Raw genomic sequence first — 22964 nt, 5'->3', positions numbered from 1 at the left:
GTACGCAGAAGGAAAAACCCAGATTGCGAAATACGCCAAATACTACTACTACTACTACGGCCAGATGACTTTCGATTCTTAAATAGCCTTTATTTCCTACACTTAACTAGCATTCGATAGATTATCTAACTCTGAGCAATATAAGTTATCGGCGGGGGTTTGGTTCGTTAGCTGGTCCTCGTTCAGTCATTTAGATCATTACCGGCGTCTTCTCAGCTATGCATCATACACCCCATGTCGATCCGGCTCTCAACAGCGTGGAGCACATCATGAGAGATGTGAAAGGAGGCCGGTTGCTTTGTTACATGTATGCCAATGGGGCCAGTATGTTCTTCACTGCAGTTCATATTTATATTTCCTGCGGTTCGTATTATGGAAGTTATACCAGTTCTAGGGAATTCATTTGGTGTCTTGGAGTGGTCATCTTCCCATTAATGATCGTCACTGCCTTTACAGGCTATGCATCCCCTCGGGGTTAAATGAGCTTTCGGGGAGCTACAGCAATTACCAGCTCAGCCAGTGCCATACCTGTAGTAGGAGACACTATAGTCACTCGGCCTCGGGGTGGTTTCCCCGTAGACAATGCCACCTCAAATCGTTTTTCCAGCCCTTATTACTCACTCCTTTCCGTAATTGCAGGCGCCAGTCCTATTTATTCGGCTGCATCATATTAATACGGGTCCAATAATCCATTGGGTATAAATTCTTCTGTGGATAAAATTGTTTCTCATCCCTATTTTCACGTCAAAGATCCAGTAGGTCGGGTAGCATTTGCCATCTTCTTCTCCATCCGGCTTTTCTACGCACCTAATGTCTCGGGGCACCCCGACAATTATATGCCTGCGAATCCGATGTCCACCCCGGCTCATATTGTACCAGAACGGTATCCCTCACCAATCCATGCCATTTCGCGAAGTATCCCCAACAAATTAGGAGGAGTGGCCGCTACAGGACTAGTCTTTGCGTCACTATTGGCCTTACTTTTCCTCAACACTTCTGCAGTACGGAGTTCAAGTTCTTGACTAATTTACTAAAGAATGTTTCGGTTGCCTCTGGCCGATCGCTTACCCTCAGGTTGGATTGGATGTTAACCAGTGGAGGCACCGTACGTTACTATTGGATAAATGGCTTCTGTAGTGTTTTTCCCCCATTCCGCTATCACGCCTATTCCTGGCCAAATAGAAACCAGATTAATAATGAATGCCGACGATACTACGATAAGTCGGCACTTCACCCGTTTCGCTCCCATCGTTGCGCGCACGCCCTCAGCAAACCGAAAGCAAACCGAGCCTCTGAAAAAAAAATTGTTTCTTCTGGAAAAAAAATGGGGAAGGGCTTTTTGCCAAATATTACAGGGCGGGATGAAGGGAGCGATTGCGAAAGGGGGGACTTGAACCCCCACGAGTGGCCTCACTACCACCTCAAGGTAGCGCGTCTGCCATTCCGCCACTTCCGCTGCTTCGCATGGCTCTGTCGCCTAACAGAATTACACTGAAGCCTTCGATAAGCGCCACCTCCGGGACAACGCCTTCAAGCTGTCGTATTGGAAGTGACTTCCAGTTCCAGTTGGATCGCGATTACCTCCCTAGCAAGCGTTCCAGCTACTTCTGAGACAAGCGAAGCGGCAATCGGTCAGGTAAATTGAATGGATTGTTGGCGAGGAGGGCTAGCCGGGTCAGCCAGGACGAGATGCGGATTCGAACCGCAACCTCTCGGATTTTGTTCTCCGCCTCGGGAACATCTTTCCCTCTTTTTTCCGTTTGTTCTCACTCGAAACAACGTAACTGAGGTTCGCCGGATCCGGCGCCACACAGGACTTGCTGAGGGCGGCGGAGAACCTCCGTCTTCAGTGGGGGCGCCGGGAGGGCAAAGTGGTAACGTTGTGAAAAAGCAAATGGTTTGTGAGGAATGTCTGTATTAGAAGCGGCAGTTCCGTTAGCAAGTTCGGGAGCTCGCGGTAGCGAGCGAGCAGTTCCGTCAGCAAGTTCCAGCAAGTTCGGACGGAAGCGAGCTTTTTCTTTGCCGAATGCCCGTCCAGCTGCACTGAGGGATTGATTTGACGGCTCACGGGCCTTGCCGAGCTACACCGCTCCAAGAGGATAGATCCAAATTCATCAATCTTGGAAAATAGCAGCGCGTTGTCACCCTTGGCAACTGGCATTTTTTTCCCTAAACTCCTGGGCAACTGTCATTTTTGTCCCCAAACCTCCCATCCTTGGCAACCCCAGCGTTTTCCCCAAACAAACCCCCATCCTTGGCAACCCTGGCGTTTTCCCAGCCACCTCAGCCACTAGCTTCTTTGTCCCTAACCCTTCCTCCTTGGCCACTAGCTTCTTTGTTCCTAACCCCCCTAACGGCGCGTTGTCCCGCCATCCTCTATGCGCAAGCGGAATGCTACGCTTTCCCTACGGCCTAATTGCCTTTCTATAGACGAAATTTTCAGTGCACACGGAGTGGAGTTCTTAAAGTCGATTTTCCGGCCCCTCCCCATTGAATGCCAGAAAATAATCTCCGAATGCGCCTCAAATGCCCAACGAACGAAGGCCAGAAAATTCCCTTCGAATGCGGTCGACTCTAACGTTTGACTGCGCCAAAAGGCGATTCCTTGCTTTTCGACCATGGTGGGGGATCGGCCAATAGGCCTGAATTTAGGCCGCTGGCATACTTAAGCCAGTTCTCGCCACACCTTCCTTACCTTAAAAAGAGGCTACCTGAAACACAAGATCGCTGCTCTATTTTTTTCATGAACAACCTGACAATACATCGCAAACTGCCGGGTCTAATGCTCCTTTGCTGTTGTGAAAGCAACCCCGTCTCAAGGTTTCAGTTGCCCAATGAATTATTGAGCTATTTCCTTGTGGTAAGACACGAGGCTGCTTACAATACACACTGATCAACGACAAATTCGTCGTATGGATTCTGCTGGTTGGTTGGCCCGTTCCTTCAACTCGGCAGTTAGGGAGGACGACAGGGAACGAACTGTACATGGGAATAAGAAAATCAATCAATCAATAAGTCTTGCCTCGGTAACACGCCCAATGCAATCCCCGACGATCCTGGCCGAGACTAGATGAAATGGTCACTGGTTTCCGTTTCAATGATTTCTTCCCCGCTTATGTCAGCTCTTGCCCCCCCGGCCTTCACAATTCCTATGCTGGTCGCTCCATTTCTCGAGTCAAGCCATAATCCCAATACTCCAAGGTTACCGCTAGATCTTTTTCCACCCCTACAGCTCTGGAAACTGATCCTGGATCAGGGCGATTACTGCGATTGACGAAGAATGGTATGTGCTTGAGTGCAATCCATCGGAATGTTGGTCGGAGCCTTGGGTCTGGCATCGGTGGATCCCTCGCTTGTCGAGACGCTGTCACTTGGTCGCTCGCGCCTCGATAATGGGCTAGCTTAACTAGAGGGAAAGGGAGAATTATTCAGAACGAACTCCACCAGGAATCTTTCAATCGATAACCACCATGTCTCATCTGACCCAGTCTCGGGGCGTCAAAACGGTGACGAATTCACGGATTGGACCGTGTTAGGCCGGGGCAAGGGCCATGAAAACGATGGAATGGAAAGGCCTCCGCTCCATTTCCCCCCACAGGCCAGCCGAAGCTTGGGTGGGAAGTAATAATAGTAATAATAGAGCCCGCATAGCTTGGGTAAGCAAGGCGCAAAGCATCAAGTTCTACGAGGGACTAAACAAACAACAAGTCTAGCCGACAGTGGAAATCGGAAAAAACCCGGCCACCTCACGATCGCCAGAGAGTCCGAAGGCCTGCTACACTCCTACGCTTTGAGGAGAGCCACCTTATGATCGCCAGAGAGTCCAAAGGCCGGCTACACTCCTACGCTTTGGGAAGAGACCGTTAGGTCTCGCAGCCTTCTCTCTCCTCGGTTTCTTTCATAAGCTCTCGAAAGAATAGTAATTCGATATGGCAGTTGATTATTGGTAGCTCTAAGCTTATGATCTTGCTGGGAAAGGGATGGATGTCTGAGCGGTTGAAAGAGTCGGTCTTGAAAACCGAAGTATTCAGAAGAATACCGGGGGTTCGAATCCCTCTCCATCCGTGAGTACGGCCATAAGTTAGCATTCTCACGTTTCCCACCCCGATTTGAAGAGCGCTTCTTGTCAGTTATGAGCAGAGCCGAGCCTAAGAGGTTAAAAGAGATCGTCACAATTTCATTTATGACGCGTCTAGCCCAATAGGCTCTATTTCATTGAGCGAATTACGCTGCCGAGAGAATCAAAATATACGGCGGTGTTTCAGCTTCCCCTAATTGCTACGCCATCTGAGCCTTGCTCCGCTACCGGCGTTCCTGGCTTTATCCAGTTAGCAGTGAAGAAGTTCGGGTTTTTCAATAAGAGCGTTTTGAATCGACGTGCGGATATGATGGAATTGGTAGACATGCCAGGTTTAGGTTCTGGTGACCAACGTCGTGGGGGTTCAAGTCCCCCTATCCGTAGCAGTTGGAACCTCGAAGTTATGCCATCACTAGGCCTCGCCGAAATCAAATGGGTTTCTTCTCTCCGGCCTTCAATCATTGGGCGAATAGTCCCCCTAACCCGAAGAGTGATCTTTGAACGTATATACGAACTGTCATAACTACTCAATCACGTGTTTCAGGTTTGGGTATAGCAGGACTTGAACCTGCGACCATTAGGTTAAAAGCCCAATGCTCTACCAACTGAGCTATACACCCGAGTATTATTGTTATTATTATTATTACTAATTATGAGATAGATTTCTATGTAGTAATTGAACGGCAAAGAACAACTCTGACCTAGGCCGGGCGTATCGCGATGGCATTCTAGTAGTATACATGAATGAATGTTACCTAGGCAACTATCCCTTGGTTCAGACGCTTCATTTGCGGAACGAGATAAATAAAGGTATAATAATGAATCGACAAATCATGTGCTTCTAGGAACCTTCTCGTTAATCGAACTCGCCATCCAATAGAAGGAGTTGGCAAGGCTAGCTGGTCCTCGGGGTAGATATAAGAGAGTTCTCGGGATTGGGCATTATTCTTTCTCTCTGTTATCCTCGTTTCTTCCCGAGTCCCTGGGGTGTAAGCTAATGCAATTGCTCCTACATACCCAACGCGAAATATCATTTGCTTTCCATGAAATTGCATTTACGTGAAGGCGACGGATTGGCCAGCCTGAAGCTCTTTGTTTTTGAAGGCTCTGAACGGATTGGCCAGCCTGCCGGGATTGCAGTTTCCAGTTCCCGGCCGGCCGTACAATGTGCAACTTATCCCGATTGAGGTGAAAGCGGAAGCCAGGGCCGCCCGCTGAAGCTGCTTCGGCCACTCTCGGGAAGCACTGGAGTAGTGATCCAGTAGCCGAGCTGTTAGGGGCCCGGGGTGGTGATACACCACCCCCACCTTGACTGAAAACGCTTCGCGTTCTCACCCTTAACTCCCATGCATATGGAAAAGAGGGAGAGAAGGAAAAAACCGAACAAACTTAGACGTCGTTGAAAGGAATATTTGAGCATGATTTTTTCGCGCTTTTCCCAGAGATCTTTCCCATTAACGCAACTATTACTTCGCCCATTTATGGAGTTCTATTTAGTACTTTCAAACAATATGACTATCTACTGTTAGTACGTAATGCGGGTTGGCTTGGTTTACTTAGTGTTATGCGCCTAGGAGGGCACGTCCTGGAATGCGAAGGTTGAAAGCCATCGCTCGGATGGACTCCCCAACCGGCAGGGATCAGACCGCTGCCGGGAACCATAGCATGGGGACTATCCGCTCGCCGCAGGGCTAATTGTACGCAACAGGAGCAAGGTAACTCCCCCCAGGTGGGGTGTTCCGGAAGGCACTTGAGTCCGAACGCTATTATTCATGTGCGACCAACCCTCCAAGAGTAACTGTAATAAACAGGTTTTGCGTACGCGGTACCAAACGGCGAGTCAACTACCAAACGCGCAACCTAGGGATCACCCGAATGGACTCTATAGGGATTGACTTCAATAGAAGTAGGGCATAGCCGCCCAATCCTTGGAGACCGAGGCTTTGTTGGCCGGGTGAAAGATCCTGCCATAATGTACTCCGAGAATTACACCAGGCAACCCAAGTCGAGCATACGACAATGCCCCTTAGCATGAAGAGCTCCGAGGAAAGGGAGGTAGATGATAATGTGATATTCTGTAAACGAACACGCAGAAGCGTCCCCGACAGGTATGCTGCACCTGGCTAGAAAAAGGAAATCATGATGGGATAAGCGAATTGGGGAAATGCCAATAAAGGTTGACAGACTGGGGAATTTCCCGACCGAGTCTCGAGACAACTGGAGTAAACTTTAGGGCTGGCTACTTCTGTAGCCGAGGAACCGGCGATAGAACCTTAGCAAACAGGATAGGCGAGATAGATATACCTACTCCTATGAGTTATAGGGAATATATGCCCTGGAACTTGCCAAACAGCTAACTCCCCAACCTATACAGTGGTAGTAAGTGGGTTACTCCCGTGGTCGGACTGACAAGTAAAGCTGCTCACAAACGAAACTCCTCCAGGATTGTCCTAGGCATGGACCCTGGACATGCAACAATAGACATTCCATACTTCCCCCAAGTGGATGGCTACGCTTGACTTGCTGAGCAAGATGCATTGCGATTGAACCCCCCGACACATCAGAGGAGCCTCACTATAAGTCCTGAAGTGGTAAGTGTGGTGCTTCTAAAGGTAAAGCAACACGGCGCATAATTTCCTTCCAGAGACCCGAACTCGCTGAAAGCCAAATGGAGTTCTCCATGCCAACGAGACTTCCGTAGTCAAATAATCGTCCAACCGGAGGACCTTTGGTTCGAAATACGGGCCTTCGGCCTTCTTTCGTAGAGTGAAGGGCGTGGGTGAAACCCTTGCTGAATGAAGGACAAAGTGCAACGGTTGGTAATTTCGAGGCGAACTCAAATACGTCTAGACATAGTAAATAGAACTTGAATCCGGGCGACTAGGATATGGCATGAGCCATATACTCCGGACACATAAATCAGTGTTCGAAAGGTTCGCTCATGTGGGACACGCATCCCACGGTTCAGGCCCGGTAGTCCCCGTAAATCTTCAGAAGTCATCACGAACGAGCCACATGCGGGGAAACTTGCACGTGTGGTTCTGACCGGGGAGGGAGGACCCACCCTATCGGTTTCTAATAACCATCATACCGGCCGCCGCTGGCGCACCTATAACGTTTGCTAATCTACTGCATAATAATGGTATGAAAGACAATTTGACATATTTTCGCGAAATATTGCCATTATTAAGTACGGCTAGTACCATTGTTATGTGCTTGGATTATTTCAAACGGGAGAGGTTGAATGCTTTTGAATCTATTGTATCAATTTCACCTCCTACCCGCAGTACGCCTTTCATGATCCCGGCCTGTGATTCAATTGCCACGTATTCAGCTACCGAGCCTTAAAGTTCACGTTTTTATGTGATCGCAGCCTCGAAGAGAGACTCCGAATTTTCCACAGAAGCCGGCTTAAAATATTCCATTTCAGGTGCATTCCCCCCCGGAATATTATTGTTTGGGTACGACTGGCCCACTACCGATATATGGATATATATATATATTCATCGGACACACCTCGCCAAACGTCCCTCAGCGATGGCGACGGGCTATGTCTTAATCTCCTATGTGCGACACCTCAAACCCCGGTTGAGATGGAGATTCCCTTGGTCTCATTCCACGACGGAAAAAGTCCTCGGCGTAAAGTTGGGATTGAAGAAAGTGGAGCGAAATAAATATACTTAGAGGGGTGGTTCCGAGGGTGTAACCCAACAAGGGCAACGGGAGGGTGCGAAGAAGCCCAATACTTCAACTAAAGGAGCGACCCTAGTTGGTTCACTAAACCCCAACCCAGCGCTACATGTTCTCCTGGGTCCCTAAAGGATCCCTCAAGTGCCCTTATCCCGACTTCTCCCGGAATAGGCGTTATCGAAGACAAGCCAGGAATGGCCGAAGTAAGTGGACACCCACTTCACCGGTTGGAGAGGCCCTCTTTAAGACATTCACCAAAATGTTCACAGGGGCTAGGAACACTCGGTCGTAGGAACTTCTGTACACCACTCACGGATTGCTCCAGGGTACACAATGACCTCGACCAAATCTACCAAACGAATCAGGCCTTCGGCCCCGATCACGTAAACCACCAGCTTTACCCAATAATGGTCTTAGATAAAGATTTGCTGCTTACGGAAACGATGATCACACCCGGGAACCCTCACCCCTGCCACTTACAGCCAAACACTGGACGGAATCTCAGCGGAATGGATGGACCTTTGAAATGAAATGAAATGAAAGAAAAACGTGGAATAACTAAGAACGGTTTTGGTTCCACCAAGTCCCGGCGAAGTATCCCCAAGGCGGAGAGCGAACTCCGACCCCTGACCATCATCCCACCACGGGACAAGGTCATACTAGGAACTATGGGAGTGATCTTGGAAGCCATATACAAACCCATCTTCTGTAACTGGTCACACGGATTCCGAACGGGAGTGTCACACGGCACTCAGAGATATTCGCACCGGGCGGCTACTATGTGGGCCGGCCGAAGGTTGCCCAATCTACGTTACTATGCACCAGCACAAACTGATGGGGATTGGGAGAAATAGGATCGGCTATCCCCGCCCCATTATAATATAAGGCTTATCCGCCCGTGGCGCAGGTTATTTGGAATCCCAAAATCCAAGGACAGCGGCTGGGCGTACCACGGGCCAAAGTCTCTCTCCCACCCGCCGCCAATATTTACCCGAATGAATTGGATAAATGGGGGAAAGAAAGATTTAGAACTTCAATCGAGGAAAGAGAGGAAGAGGCTTTCGCTCCCTCGTAAAACCAACGGAGCGTTTTCAGTCAGACGAGATATTCGACCCACTCATATAGATATATCTATCTATGTACATATCTTTCGCTCTTCACTTCGTTCGTAGAACCTTCGTTCTTCACTCCCCTCGTTCTCCAAACCAACTCCGCGTTCCCCTATCAAATTATTCCTACGATACGGACAATATTGGCATTACCAATGTGTTAAGCGAAGAGGAACTGAAGATGGATTAGCTCTCGAAGTTACAGAAAACCAAACGGAGCGCGTTCGAGACCTTCTGGTTCGAGGAAGGCCTACCCCATCCCTAAACGGAAGGGCAACCAATGTCGAGGTCCACCCCTGAAATACTGTCGACAGACGCCGGAACAAGAACAACAGAGAGTGCTTATGAAAGAGTACAATCTCACACCCGATCAAAAGATTTGATGAGATTTCACATAAGGAAGGGATACCTCAACATATACCCGACGTTAGCAAGGCCGAAGGTTTCTGCGAACCTTGGGCCTTGCCTTCTCGGAATGCTTGATGAACGATGCTCAGCGCGCAGGACCAGTGGAAATCCATCATGTCCGCGAACCCTCAACAGCGAAGGCGCGGAGCGACCCGATTACAAGATACCTGCGGGTCATAAACCGTAAACTTTCAGCCTTGTTTGTGCAAATACCATCACGAACAAGTGGTCCTTGGAACGAGGTGAGAATGGAGGAGCTACTAGAGGCGTTCCGAAAACGAAACTCGAAGGGGCGGAGCCACCCTCTCCCGCCAGGGCAAGTAGGCCGGAGGCCCTGGAAATGGCCAACCCCTCCCCCCTACGCTACGGGGGACTTGGCAATTTCGCTGAGTGTTCCGAAAGGAACCCGGCCCTCCCTTCAGTCGAGTGGCTGAAGCCCCTGATAAGCGCTATGTGCCACTCCTTTAACGAACTAAGGAGGCGCCCCGGAACGCAAGTTCTATTTCCAAAATGGAGATCGAGGTGGAAGGCCCCATAATGAGATAGATCCAATAGTGTTCGTGCAAGCCGTATGCAGTGAGAGTCGCACGTACGGTTACGAGGGGGTTCGCGTCTATACGTAGAGTGTGGATGGGGGGCCCACGCCGCCCTATTTGTTCTATGATCCATGGGTTTACTGGAATTACCAACTCTGAAGAATCAGCTAAGATTTTCACTGGATGTGAAATCACTTTGTTCGGTGCTTAATCTAGTGGTACCTTTATGGGGATCTCATTTATCGCTGTAGGTTCCTCATTCAAGATCACTGCAGTTTCTTCTCGAGCGGCCGTAAGACGGCCTATGGGTACCGGCAGATTGCGGCCAATCTCAGTACTGCCGGGGCGCCTTGTGCTAGAGCGTGGAACTCATCACTACCTCGTAAGAGCGTGAGACCATAGCATGTTACAAAAGCGCGGTTGAGGGCTAGGAGGTAAGGAACACCGCGCGAACTCTATAGTGTCACACGAGAGAAGCCCGCCCGCCTGGCGAATCGAAGTTATCTTCCCTCTAGTCGACTGGCCACCCGGTTAACCCGTGCCATAAGCACGGTGGAAACGCGCGAACGCACGCTGGTGTGCTTCCTGCCTGTCGAGGTTAAACAGCGACAAGGTCTAGATTGGAGGAGCTGGAAACAGCTGCATGGGAGCTGATTATTCAACCCCTTGGGGACAATTAACAAAACGATATCCCAAGACACCAGAACCATAGGCTGTATCGGCGAGATCCAACGGTGAACTGAATCCCCGGCTGGAAGTCATAGGACCCTTAGTACCTACCTAGCGCTCCGTGCCACTTCGGCCTTTGTCCCACGAGCCAACCAAGCGAGAAAAGTGGCTCAAAACCCAACCTGAAGGGCGGGAAAGCGCGGGGCGCGGCAAGCGCTCCTCTACCTCATTCCGTTCAGGAAAGAGATAACCTCCGAAGCGCGCAAAAGCGCGGGGCGGAGAGAAAGCGCTTCGGTTTCCTCCGCGACCGTGGGAACCCGGCCTCCGACCCTCCCACTTCGTTCCCGTCCCCCGTTTCCCGGGGGAGCAGGTACGGGGAGCTCCCCCGAAGGTCCGGGATAAATCTCACGGGGAAAGCTTTCCCCGGGTCGAGCCCCCCCCCGGGACCCTTTGGGTCCCACCGTAGGGGGGGGCCGGCCCCCCCTGTGGGGGGACCCCTCTTTCCCAGCCGGGGATTTCCCGTCCCGGAAGAAATGCCGTAGGTCTCGGGGGGAAACGGGACCGGGGGGAGAGGCGGGTTCCCTGCGGCGGGGACCCCGAAATCGCCCTATAGGACAATTTCTCCCGCAATTTATCACGCAATTTATCTCAGATACCTGGTTAGCGCCGGTACGGCACTTACCCCCAGTCCCCGAAGGGCAGAAAGCGCAAAGCGTTTTCAAAAATGATGAAAACTCTTCGCGTTCTCTCGCGGGTCGAAGACCCCGAACGAAGCCTTTGGCCTTTGTTCGCTTCGCGAACCAAGGAATTTCATTCTTCCGAGGAAACCTGCCGGGTGGTGGTACACCACCCTCACCTGCGGAGAAAACGCTTTGCGCCGCCTTACGGGCCTTGTTCCCTTCCCGGCCCGGGGAAGCACTGGCAACAACGGAAAGAAAGGGGTCTATCTATCTGGTACCTGCTTATACTGAGCAGGTTTCACCCGCCCAGAATCCACTGAAATCGTTCCCAGTGACCCAGGTGTATCCGACAGCGTGTGGAATGGCTGAAAGCGGCGGACCTTTGGGTATATCTAATCCAAGTGTTGTAGGGTTAGAGAGCCGTATGATGGGCGACTATCACGTACGGTTCGGAGAGCACCGTAGTAGGTCATTCGGGAATTCTCTGAACTCTTCGCGTTGCGAACAGCGAGTGAACGACAGCTTTCTTTGCTGCACGGCTCGGTTAATGATTTACTTCCGACTCTACATATGTGGGCACCTGATGTATACGGGGGTTCACCCACTCTGGTTACAGCATTCCTTCCTATTGCACCTAAAATATCTATTCCTGCCAATACGTTACGTGTTTTTCCCCATAGTTTCCATGATCTAACACGGCAATAACTCTTTTTTCTCCGCAGCATCGCTTTCATGATCCCAGGAGCACTGGCCGCCATGGCCTAAAAAGAAGTAAAAAGACTTTCAGCTTATAGTCCTACTGGACATGTAGGTTATCCCTCAATTGGTTTTTCACGTGGAACCATAGAAGGGATTTAACCATCACTAATTGGTATCTTTATTTATGTATTAATGACCACCAATGCATTCGCCACAGTTTTAGCATTACGTTAAACCCGTGTCAAATATATAGCGGATTCAGGCGCTTTAGCCAAAACTAATCCTATTTCAGCTATTACCTCGTCTATTACTACGTCTCCATACGCAGGAATATTCCCGTTAGCCGGCTTTCGTAGCAAATTCCATTTGTTCTCTGCCGCCCCGAGCTGTGGGGCTTACTTACTAGCCTTAATAGGAGTAGTTACTAGCGTTATCAGTCGTTGGGCGGCCGGAAGGGGTTGCCCAGAGTCAGTGTGGGAGACCTCGGCACGAGGTCGTGCACCGGACGCGTAGCTTACCAAAACGTCGCAGGACAGATGGGAAGAACGCATCTACGAAAGGACAAGTGAGGGGATACCGCTAGGATCTCATGAACCTACCCAAGATCCTTGTACGAGTCCGCCGCTATCACTACACGAGATGAACCTAAGTTGCCGTAAATCGGAGTACCCTTCAGTGTAATAGGACTCCCAGTTACAGCGCGCGATTGCTGAGGTGCTCCCTGCCGGTGGTTGGAACAACGCAAGCCGGACGAGGACAGACGGAGCAGATTACCCATATCACTGGGGACAGGGAACGAATCGACATCTCGATGTGATAATACAGCCTTTAGGGAATAACGGCGAAGTCCATCCGAAAAAAACCGCCAATTCATCTTGGAAAGCGAAGCGCCAAGAGATTAGCGAAGCGCAGAAAAGGCGCGAAGCGCCCTACGGGCCTTATTCGTTGGCCAAGTCAATCAAGTTCGAGAGAAGAAGCGAAGCTTCTTCTCTGGCCGAGGGCGCTTTCTGGGCCCGACAGTTCTGGCAGGTCCCCGGGGGTGCTTGTGGGGGGGGTGTGCAAGGATTTAGGGCCAAGCTATATATATATGTATATGTCTCTCCCCTTACTAATTGTATAGAAATATTCCCCCCTCGATTATTTACTGCGCTTAGCGCCCTCCCCTACAGCTTATGAAAGGGCTCCGCGATGGACGGCAGAAGGTCCGTAGTACCCGCCTACCTGAAAGGAACCCGGGAAAGCCGGAGTAGTGATCCAGTAGCCGGGAAGGGGCCTAAGTAGCTAAAAGCCTTGGTAGGTTATACTCTACATATTCACTCTGCTTAACCCCCTTGTTGGATCCATTGGATGTGTCTGACAGAGTTCAGACAGGGGATTCAATCCTTGTGAATCTTTGGATGCATAGCTTTTCGAACAAGGCCGCAGGTAGGATATCTCGCTCTGCCCTGATCTGTGGATCATGGCCGTCAACGGTACGTCACTGAAGCAGCTGAAAAATATGCAAGATGTGGTGTCCGTTGGGATCTCGGTGGGGTGGAGTTCCGGAGAGCGAAGCCCGGGAAGAGTGAGAAGCGGGAGGGAAGAGAACGCCTTTTCTTCCCCGTCCTGCTTTCAGTACCGGCCGGCTGATACAAGAGGACCGGCTTTAGCCCAAGTCTTTCTATACTATCACTCAGATCTCATGGGTTCCGACCCACAAGAAGCCCACAGGCTCTTCGGTCGCTTAAGCGTTACTCCAGCGTTTGGTAAACGTTAGGAAACGTAAAGCAATGGTATGATTCCATCCACCATGAGATACTAATGGGGGTCATTCGCAGGGAGATAAGAGCTGGAAAGGGCTGGCCGAGCACCTTTCGTCGGGGGGGACAGATCATGACCCCCCCCAGCACACCCCAAAGAATCAGCGCTTTATTAGCGAAAATTGACTCGTAGGAGAAGAGCTTGACAGATGGGTGGAAGATAATATTTCCCAATACGACCGGAGAGAGAGGCGCGGGTCAATTAACTCAGTCTGAAGGAGATTGAACATCTCCGGAGAGAATAAGCAAGCTCGCCCTTTCTCCCGGTATCCCCCCCTGCTCCCTCCGGGGGAGAGCCGGGGACCCCGCGGATGGGAGAGGAAAACAAGTCCTCGAGAATGAGGTACCAATAAAGTGGGCATCGTTGAGAAAGCGCTTGGCGCTTTCTCGCTCCGCTCCTTCGTTCGTAAAGCCAACGAAGTTATCTGAACTTGAACGATTCAGAACTAACATCCGAAGCAAGTTGAGTGGGTGAGCCGTATGATGGGCGACTGTCTCCCGCGGTTCTGGGAGGACTAGGTACCCCGGGACACCGGGGAGTTACTCTATTTTATTATATACGCCTGGTGAAAATAATGTATCTCGATACACCTAAAAGATGGATTCTGTATAAACTAATGGATCCCGAGAAGTCGTTGCTACTAGCTATTAGTTTCTCGTTGATTAGTTTTCTCTTTCTATATCTCTCCCCGCTTTTTCTAGTTACTCATGAAACGGCACGTTGTCTATGTATCCGAGTGGTCTTATTGAATATCTTTACCTCGGGGTGGGGGTCCGCCCCCTTATCCCTCGCCCGCTGCAATGGCACTCCATACAAGACCTTTTCTGTAGTAAGATAATCAAAAGGGAAAAGTTGGTCAGTTTGCTTCTACACGGAAAAAACCTCGAGCTAATAAATAAAGACTTATTCATGAGTACTCCTTTACTAAAGAGATCGAAACTTCTATTTTTTCGGGGTCTGAGAGGAAAGGGTGGAATAAGGGAGAGAATAGGCAACCGTTCGAAAGCCGCGGTCAAAATCATGCGCGTGGCCAATCGTGGTTGCGGCGGCGTCGCCGTATGGCGATTGGCTGCGATGGTTACCTCCTGGAGGAGGGCTTGATGCCAAGGCTCGGACGAAGAGAAAGACCAAAAGGATAAGGGGAAAAGGCCGATGGAAGAGGAGGTGGGGGAATGCTCTCGGAAGCAGCAGAGGCCGGGGAAGCGCCCGGAGGAGGAAACGGAGAAAGAGGCAGGGGGCAGCGGGAAAGCGGAATCCCCGAATCCAACCTCCGCAGAGGAACTATTCCATGCTTTACGAGAGGAGCGAAGTTGGAAACGCTGGAAAGGCTTAGCCGGAGGGGGGCAATGAGCAGTCGTTGAAAGACCTCTGTTCCTATTTGCGTTGGGAAATTATTCCGAGTGGGCAGCCGAAACCGCATTAACTGCCGAGGATCCAACTGCTCATCCCAACGAGTGGGCCTTCGGGCCCATAGGAGAGCTTTTCTGCCATCCGCCAAGATCTGGATTTTCTCGGGGAAGGCCAAGAAGGCCTGGAAACTCTAATTTCCAGCCGGTCCTAAGCTCATATGACCAATTACTGGGCTTCCGTGGGCGCCTAGAAGATCCTGGATCAGGTCCGATGGAAACGGGGGAGCCCTCGCCTTCCAGCCTCCCGCCCGGAACCGCTTGCAAAAAATTCATTCTTTCTTCCAAGAAGGCAAGTGTCCCTTGCTTGATCGCGCTTCGTTTTCCACGCCCTTCCAACCCTCTGAATGAGAAGAAAAATTCGCAAGGGCGCACTGATAGCGGAGCTACTAGAAAGCTTTTAGAAGGGGTTCGAATCCCTTCAGTGCGTTGCACGTAACCCCGGAATTCGGCGAGATGGATTCCCCCGGAATTGAGTATTATAGAAGAGATAAGGATTAGCTAGGCTTTGCAGGAAACAGGAAGCGGTTCCCCGGCCTCCATCTCGAGTGTTTTATCGCATCGCTAGTTGAACCGCTGAAGAACCCAACCTAGAGCTTTTCCCGCTTTTCCCTCTGCAGAAGCTTCGGTCACCGGCAAGCGGCAGAAGCACCCACCTAAAGCTTCCCCAATTGGGAATCGCACTCACCGGAATCGCAGGAACCGGCAAGCAAGCTTTTATCCCGGAAAAGGATTAGCTAGGAGGCCCGCGTGCCCGCCGGATCTCTATCTCTATCTCTATCATCTCTATCTCTATCTTTTCCATCTCTATCTTTTCCATCTCTATCTCTATCTGTGGTTGGTTGCCGCTTTTCTATAGCCTGTTCTTTGACTGGAGGCCTTCCATCGAAAAGCCATGCTTCCATTTCCCTTGTCTTAAAGGCTCGTCTACGTTCAGCTTCACGTTCAGACTCCCTCCGTGTAGTTTCAATTATCTCTTTCTTTATACGGATTTGATCTCTATGCCTTGTAGCTTCGATTAACCATTCATCGGCAGAAGGTTCAGGCTCTGTGGTTTGGCTTGATTGCTCGCAGCGGTTTCCCGGAAAAGGCGAATTCACAGAAGTATGCGGCGGTGAAGAGGCGAAATCTTCCTTCGTACCTGTAGTTCCCTCTTTTGAAGGCGTACTGGTAGAAGCAAGCGTACCTGTAGTTGTACCTGTAGTTGTACCTGTAGTAAAGGCTTCTTTTAGTGAGTTAATCTCCAACTTAAGAGCGTTTATCTCTTGTTGATGGATCAACTTAAGATCGTTGATCTCTTGTTGATGGATCAACTTAAGATCGTTGATCTCTTTCTGAAAAGCCCACTTAATTTCCCGAACAGCGCCTTCCATCCGATGAAGGGTACTTGGACTGTGCGAAGGAACAGCGCCTTCCATCCGATGAAGGGTACTTGGACTGTGCTCCCATCCCTGGTATTTGTCAAATTCGATGCTAATAACATTGGGTTGTATTACTGGTGCTTTGATGGCTATTTACCTATATAGGAGAGGATATGATGATGGTGGTACTAATAGTGGCGGGCTTGGTGCTATACCCAAGGTAAAGGAGGGGCTTTCCATGATAGCTAGGGTTGTGTTCAATGAGGAGCCTGTATTAGATGATATTGAGAATATTGATGCAGAGAGCCAGCCTACCACGGATAATGCTGAGAATATTGATGCAGAGAGCCAGCCTACCACGGATAATGCTGAGACCCCACCCGGGGTGCGCTTATTAAAGAAGCGTTTCCCCTCAAATCCCAGTCAATTTACTAGCAGTAGCAATAGCGTGAATGATGTCGTGGTTAATGATGGGAATACAGGTTGTAGTGACTTTAGACAATTCGACGTTACGGAGGATTTATCAGATTCAGACAGTGAATATTCAACAGCACAGAGCATGCCTTTCTTAGAGGATATTCCGGAGGGGGAAGAGATTAGTGAAACCTCGACTAACACTACTGATAAACCTGTGGAGACTATTGAAACCTCGACTAACACTACTGATAATCTTGTGGATACTAGTGAGGCCTCGACTAGCACTGATAATTCTGTTTATGTTGAAGTCGGGACTAACACGGATAACCCTCGTGTGTTCCGTAGGCCTCGATCTGTAGATCCCAGTAAATTCTTTAGCAGTAGTGTTCACGATGGGGATAGCAATAGATGATGATGCGAAACCATGAAGAATAGATTCGATTTTCTACTAGTATGGATAAGGGCTCCACCAATATACGGGTCCCACGGAAGCACTGAAGGCTAAATTGGAGCTACCGCTACCAGTAGGGGTTCGAATCCCGCACTACACGGAATGTTGCGAGATGGAACGATATAGCATAGCTCTGGATTCCCACAGAATTGAGTATAATAGAAGGATTAGCTAGGCTTTGCAGGAAACAGGAAGAAACAGGAGTAATTAAGCCTCCATCTAGAGTGTTTTATCGCATCGCCCCAACCTAGAGCTCTAAGAAGCCGAAGGAACCGGCAAGCAGGAAATGAAGCAGGAAACTGATACCGAACAGGAAACTGAAGCAAAGCACTCACCTTTTGCCGAAGTGAGAGGGGAATAAGACGGGGAGGCACTGATAAGGACAAGCACACTTCCTCCCGGCCTGGCCTGGTTTTAACCCGGAGAGAATGCGATAGCATTAAAGGGGGAACTTAGTTTCCGTTTAGGCATGCGTCCTTGGATTGCTGGCAGCATTCCGGGGAAGCGATCACGAATAAGATGATGGGATTTAGCAGAACAGAAAGAATATGGGAAGTGAAATAGCTGGTCGGGGGAGCAGAAGCTTGCTTCTTGCCCCCTTCAGCCCTGCCGAGGAGGCCCTCATCGTCACGCTCGATCTCTATGCTTTTCCGCTTCGATTAGCTAAAAGCTAGGCTTTGCAGGCAGGAAGAAACAGGAAGCCCTCTGCTTTTCCCTTGCTTTTCCCGGCGGTTTCCGCTTGGCAATGTAAGAAGCTAGCTTGCCTTGCTTGCTCCACCCACCACACTTTCACTGCCATCAAGAAATTTAGGTTATAGAACTACTCCGACTCCCTTCGCTATTTTGCGTGTGTTATGGGAGTTACGCAGTGGATAACAGAGAATTTTCCATGTTGCACCAAGTTAAGTTACTTACGGAAGTATGCATACACTCTAGTAACACTTCGGGTCGGGGTAAACACTCATCCGAACGTTTTCATTCTGGACAAACTGCCATGAATATAAAAAAAAGAATCTAAGAAAAAGAACCCCACTTTATAGATGGATCATAACAGAACTATAACCACTGTTAAATAACTGGAAGCTTTTTATAGTAGTATTAGCAGGGAATTGTGTCTCCGGGTCCAAACACTTGACACGATTTCCCAGGCCTTAAACCAGCAAGGTTTTCTTCAAGACCAACAACGCAATCAGCTTATAGCATTGTGTTCTTTTCTTCAGTATGATACTCTGCCTCAAGTGACCGGCGTACTTAACGACTCGTGCCGACATGGCTTCGATCAAGTGCTAAGCACCGCATTGCCCAAAAGTATCCAACTCTATTTAGCTGATATCCTGTCAGCGCGCTATCTCCTGGACATGTTTCAGCCCACAACAGCCACGCCTGCTGAAACCAGACAATTCTTGAATTCATTACTTCCTAATTTAAGACAAGTCTCTCTAGTTTTGAACTTTTTTATCATCGATCTGCAATCCGACACGGATTCGGGATCCGACACCGATCCGGGGGGAGGCAATGATTTGGGGTCAGGCCCTGGAGGCGGGGAATCCTCTTCCTCAACTCTACAAATTCACTCTCTTGCGGAGCCGTTCGATAGTATGGAAACGGTTCTGGAGCTGGGTCTTGGAGATTTCTATTTCTGCGCACTCAGGATATTTGTTTTTCTCTTTTTTCTATTGGTAAGGGTGTTTGTGACAAAGTATAGGCCTTTACGGTAGCGGTTGATAGGCGGGAACGAATGGCTATGACTGAAGACTACTTCGTAGAAACTCTGCCTAGGGCACCTCCATATTATATTGGGTTCGTCTGCATTAAACTTTTGAATAGGTTTTTACCTCTCGGAATTGGGTTAATTACGTTTATTAGAAGTGGACAATTGAGTAGTTGTACTAGTTAAGACTCATCTATGTATGATTATAACTCCGGCTGATGCATCTTATAGTTGAGCTGTACTTTTCCTAGGTGTTAAATGTGACGCTGTACTTAGTTGTTTAAATTAGACTTAACTATAGATGGTGATAGCATGGACAATTTTCTCAAATCAAGTCGACTTGGAGGAAACTGGAGGTAAAACAAAACAGAAGTTTACCTCCCCGCACCGATAGCTCAATCGGATAGAGTGCCTGGCTTCGAACCAGGTGGTTAGAGGTTCAAATCCTCTTCGGCGCGTAATCGCAAGAGAATAAGATTAGCAACAAGCAAGCACCAAAACTTGATGTTTTTCCAAAAAAAAGCAGTGATATTTGTCGCGATACATGGCATATGGGTCTATCAACTGCATAGGTAGGACCGTCGCTACTACTTAGCGCGTGCTCATTGCTACGTAGATGTCAGAATTGGAAGGTAGCTACAGCCTAGAAGACAGAAAGTAGAGACTCATGACACATGAACCATGACTAATGACTCAAATGCACTGTGTTTCCGAAACGTAGCATCATTGAAGTGGCACCACACGCGGAAAAAAATATCAACGAAGCTAATGAGTGATCTTTACCTCGCCTCGCCAAAGGAAAGCCACATGACGGACAACTGGAACTGAGTACAACAGAGCGGCCTTGAAACAAACCGAGGAGAACGGCTGATGCTGACTCCCGTGACTTAGAGGGAAGGAAGTAGCGACTCTGGGATCTGGAAACTCGAATGCGCAGCCAAAGCCAGACTTCAGTCGGTGTGACAGAAAGGACCAAGGGTCAGAGCTTCCAACTGTACGAGAAAGGGCGAGTGGCACCTCGCGGGCGTCGCGTCTTTCCTACAGGCTACAAATTGCAATCGGGAAGCATAGATGCTAGATATTAGCGCAAGAGTAACGTAAAGGAAGCATCCGATGATTCCGATTACGATTGCCACAACTTCGAGTTAGGGCCTGCGCGCTCACTGCGTACCCGTCTCCAAAAACTCGTCGCCAATAGGGTCCTCGCTCACACAAATGTGAGGAATAAGCATCCCTTGTCCCCGAAACCCACCCTTTATTCGTGGCGTTTCTCTGGAAAGATTTGTACAGGATGGGAATTAATATGTTTCCGCCTCGCTTCCCCCGCTACCTTCATTCGCTTCGGTATAAGCTGTTCCGCTGCTTGACGGGCCTAACGTTTCAGACACATTTATGGCTCCCTAGCCTTGTATTAGAACAAGACACTTCTAGAAAATTATTGCTATCGGAAATTCCCGACAGTATAAAGGTGGCTACGGCTAAGCGATACGATTCAAGTTTTGCGAGCAATGAACTGGCTATCGAATGGTTCAATAAATGGTATGTCGATTTAGGTGACAAAGATGTGGACAAATATATCTTAGAGTCAATGGAAAAAGCATTTCTCTAGTTTCGAATGCTCTTGCGGGAACTCGAGAAAGGGTCGGAGGATCAGATGCCTCCAACAAATGAGAGTGCTCTGCTGGCCAGCAAGGCAAATGACGGGGAGCTAGATCAGCCAGAGCCAGAACCATCATGAACCGGATCAAATGCTCTTCCCCGGGAACCAGATGATGAAAAGGGCTGTTGAGCGGGACGAGATGGAGAGGCACTTGAACTTGCAGTTGAAATACCTTTGGCTTCATGGGCGGAAGACAATGGGTACTTTTGTTTGGGAGAGTGCGAGTGGAAAGAATGAAATGAGAGAAATCCGTATTATAGACATGCCCTTTGGAACGTGGGTTCGAGGAATCGGCTAAAGGCTCTGTCCCAGTTGACGTCACCAGCGCTACCCACCATGTCGTAAGTGTAGTAGAACGTTGGAGAGGATCTTCGATCCCATGAATCATAAGAAATGGAATGAATGCCAGGTGCTTGGTTAACCGAATTTGTTGGGAGAGCACCGAAATGGTTTAACCTTCTAAGCTATGGGAATGACGATGACTGTTCGATCTGAGCGTTGTTCATAAGGCACATAGTCTTGGGACGCCTCATGATCCCATTTGAGATGATTTTGGACCAGGAAATAGCCTTCCCTATACCAGCTATTTCCTCGCAGAGAGAAGAGTCCGCTATTGCTAACAGAATTGCTATACATAATTGCGTATTATAGTGGTTCTTTGCGGTTTCGGTTGGCCGGCAAAGAACCTCCCACATGAAAAGGGGAGCGTTTTCATACTCGCACTCCCCCAAGTATCTGCCCGGCACACCATTGACTCTGCAGAGAACGAATAGGTAAAACCTCGAGATGGGGGCTTAATGAATCCCCCCCCTCCCCCCTACTTAACTCAGTGGTTGGAGTATCGCCCGGCGAGAGTCATTGGTTCGAATCCAATAGTAGGTAAATCCGGTAGGTATAGGCATGGCCAGTATGTCGTTTTCCCGAGAATCGATTCGCCGATCGATAGAAAGGCCTGGCATGTTGCTCCGTTTTGCGTTGTTGGTTTTCCCCCCAACCTTCAGTTTTTTACCCAATTTCCCAATCCTCCTTTACCCCTACCCCTTGTTTCCCTCTTTTCCCGGAGTCTGCCTCTGCCTCGCCACTTCGCGCTTTGCGCTTCGTTCTCCTCTTCTCGGTCGAATACGATCTCATTTGCTGGAGCTTCCTCCTCGCCCTCAACCAGAAAGAGGATATTTTTACTCCCGGCAGCAGCTCGCATTCCCCTGAGCCCCATTGGAAGAATATGACCTTCAGTCAACAAGGCTTCGTGAACGAACAATCCAAATCCCATTATAAGTTCGATAAGACGACCAATAAGTTCGATTGAAGATTTGAATTCGAATGCCGATAGGGGTCGGGCCGTGGGCCCCTGTTCCCCGGCCCTCACAACGAACCACCGTACGGAAGCCTTTCGACTCGTACGGCTCGCCCTCCCGGATCAAGTGCTATTCCATTTACGAAATTCCCTAACGGCACTTACCCCTGTTGGGATAAATTGCCTTAGGGGCGCGTAGCGCCTACGAAGTTCTTGTTTAAAGGAGAGAACGCGTAGCGTTTTCGGCTTGGTGGGGTGGGGCCCCACCGCCTCACTTACGGCACACCACCCCGGAAGGAAAAGCGTGGAAGGAAGGAAGTGGGACTAGTACCGAGCGAAGGCATCCCGGGGCACTGTGGCGAAGCGGGGGAAGGCTTAGGGGCTTGGATAATGGAGCCCTCCCTTCGCTTTCATCCCTGTAGACCACTCTGTGGGGAAAAGCCTTCATTCTAGCTGGAGCCGGCAGGGAAGGGAAAGCGGCTAAGCGCCTAGAGGAAGCCAGCAGGGGATGGATAGCAAGCCAGCAGGGAATGGATACCGAGGAAGCAAGGGAAGGGTAAGCGCTTTCTCCTAAGCGCCTTCCTTCTCGAGAAGGCGGGGTAAGCGCTACGCGCTTTCCTGCTTCGCCCCTACCTTTTTAAGAAAAAAGGTAACAATCCCAGCTTGGGAATGAGATATTGAAGGCGCGCATCCCGGAACAACGCCACAACCTCTTCCGAAACCAAACCCCTTATCTGTGAATATCAAGAAATCACTCAGTAAAACCGGATAATCGGGGCAATATACCTCTAGACCCCCAATTCTCTGTGCATCACAAAGAAAAAGCGGATGCCTGAGGTTTCAGAGCGGCCGGGGCTTCAGAGCGATTGCCTGCAGCGAGCGATTGACAGAGAAATTGTATGCGAATTCTGAGCGGATTGTCTGTGGCTTTTGAGCGATTCACTGAGCGGGGCGGGATTCACTGAAGTGTCTGAGCGGATTGCCTGCGGCTTCTT

At 49.6% G+C, this 22964-nt stretch overlaps 1 non-coding gene across 1 annotated transcript; it reads right to left on the bottom strand.

Moving 5' to 3' along the window:
* Positions 1-4625: 4625 nt before the first annotated feature.
* On the bottom strand, positions 4626-4698 carry TRNAK-UUU (transfer RNA lysine (anticodon UUU)). Its single transcript has one exon. It is a non-coding gene; the product is annotated as a tRNA-Lys (tRNA).
* Positions 4699-22964: the final 18266 nt, after the last annotated feature.

This window comes from Dipteris shenzhenensis, unplaced genomic scaffold (assembly GCF_047967505.1).
Source record: "Dipteris shenzhenensis isolate YYH24624 ecotype China unplaced genomic scaffold, Dip_SZ_1.0 scaf0056, whole genome shotgun sequence".
Lineage (NCBI taxonomy): Eukaryota > Viridiplantae > Streptophyta > Polypodiopsida > Gleicheniales > Dipteridaceae > Dipteris > Dipteris shenzhenensis.
The sequence above is the reverse complement of the archived record's forward strand: the minus strand, read 5'-3'. Positions and strand labels throughout refer to the sequence as shown.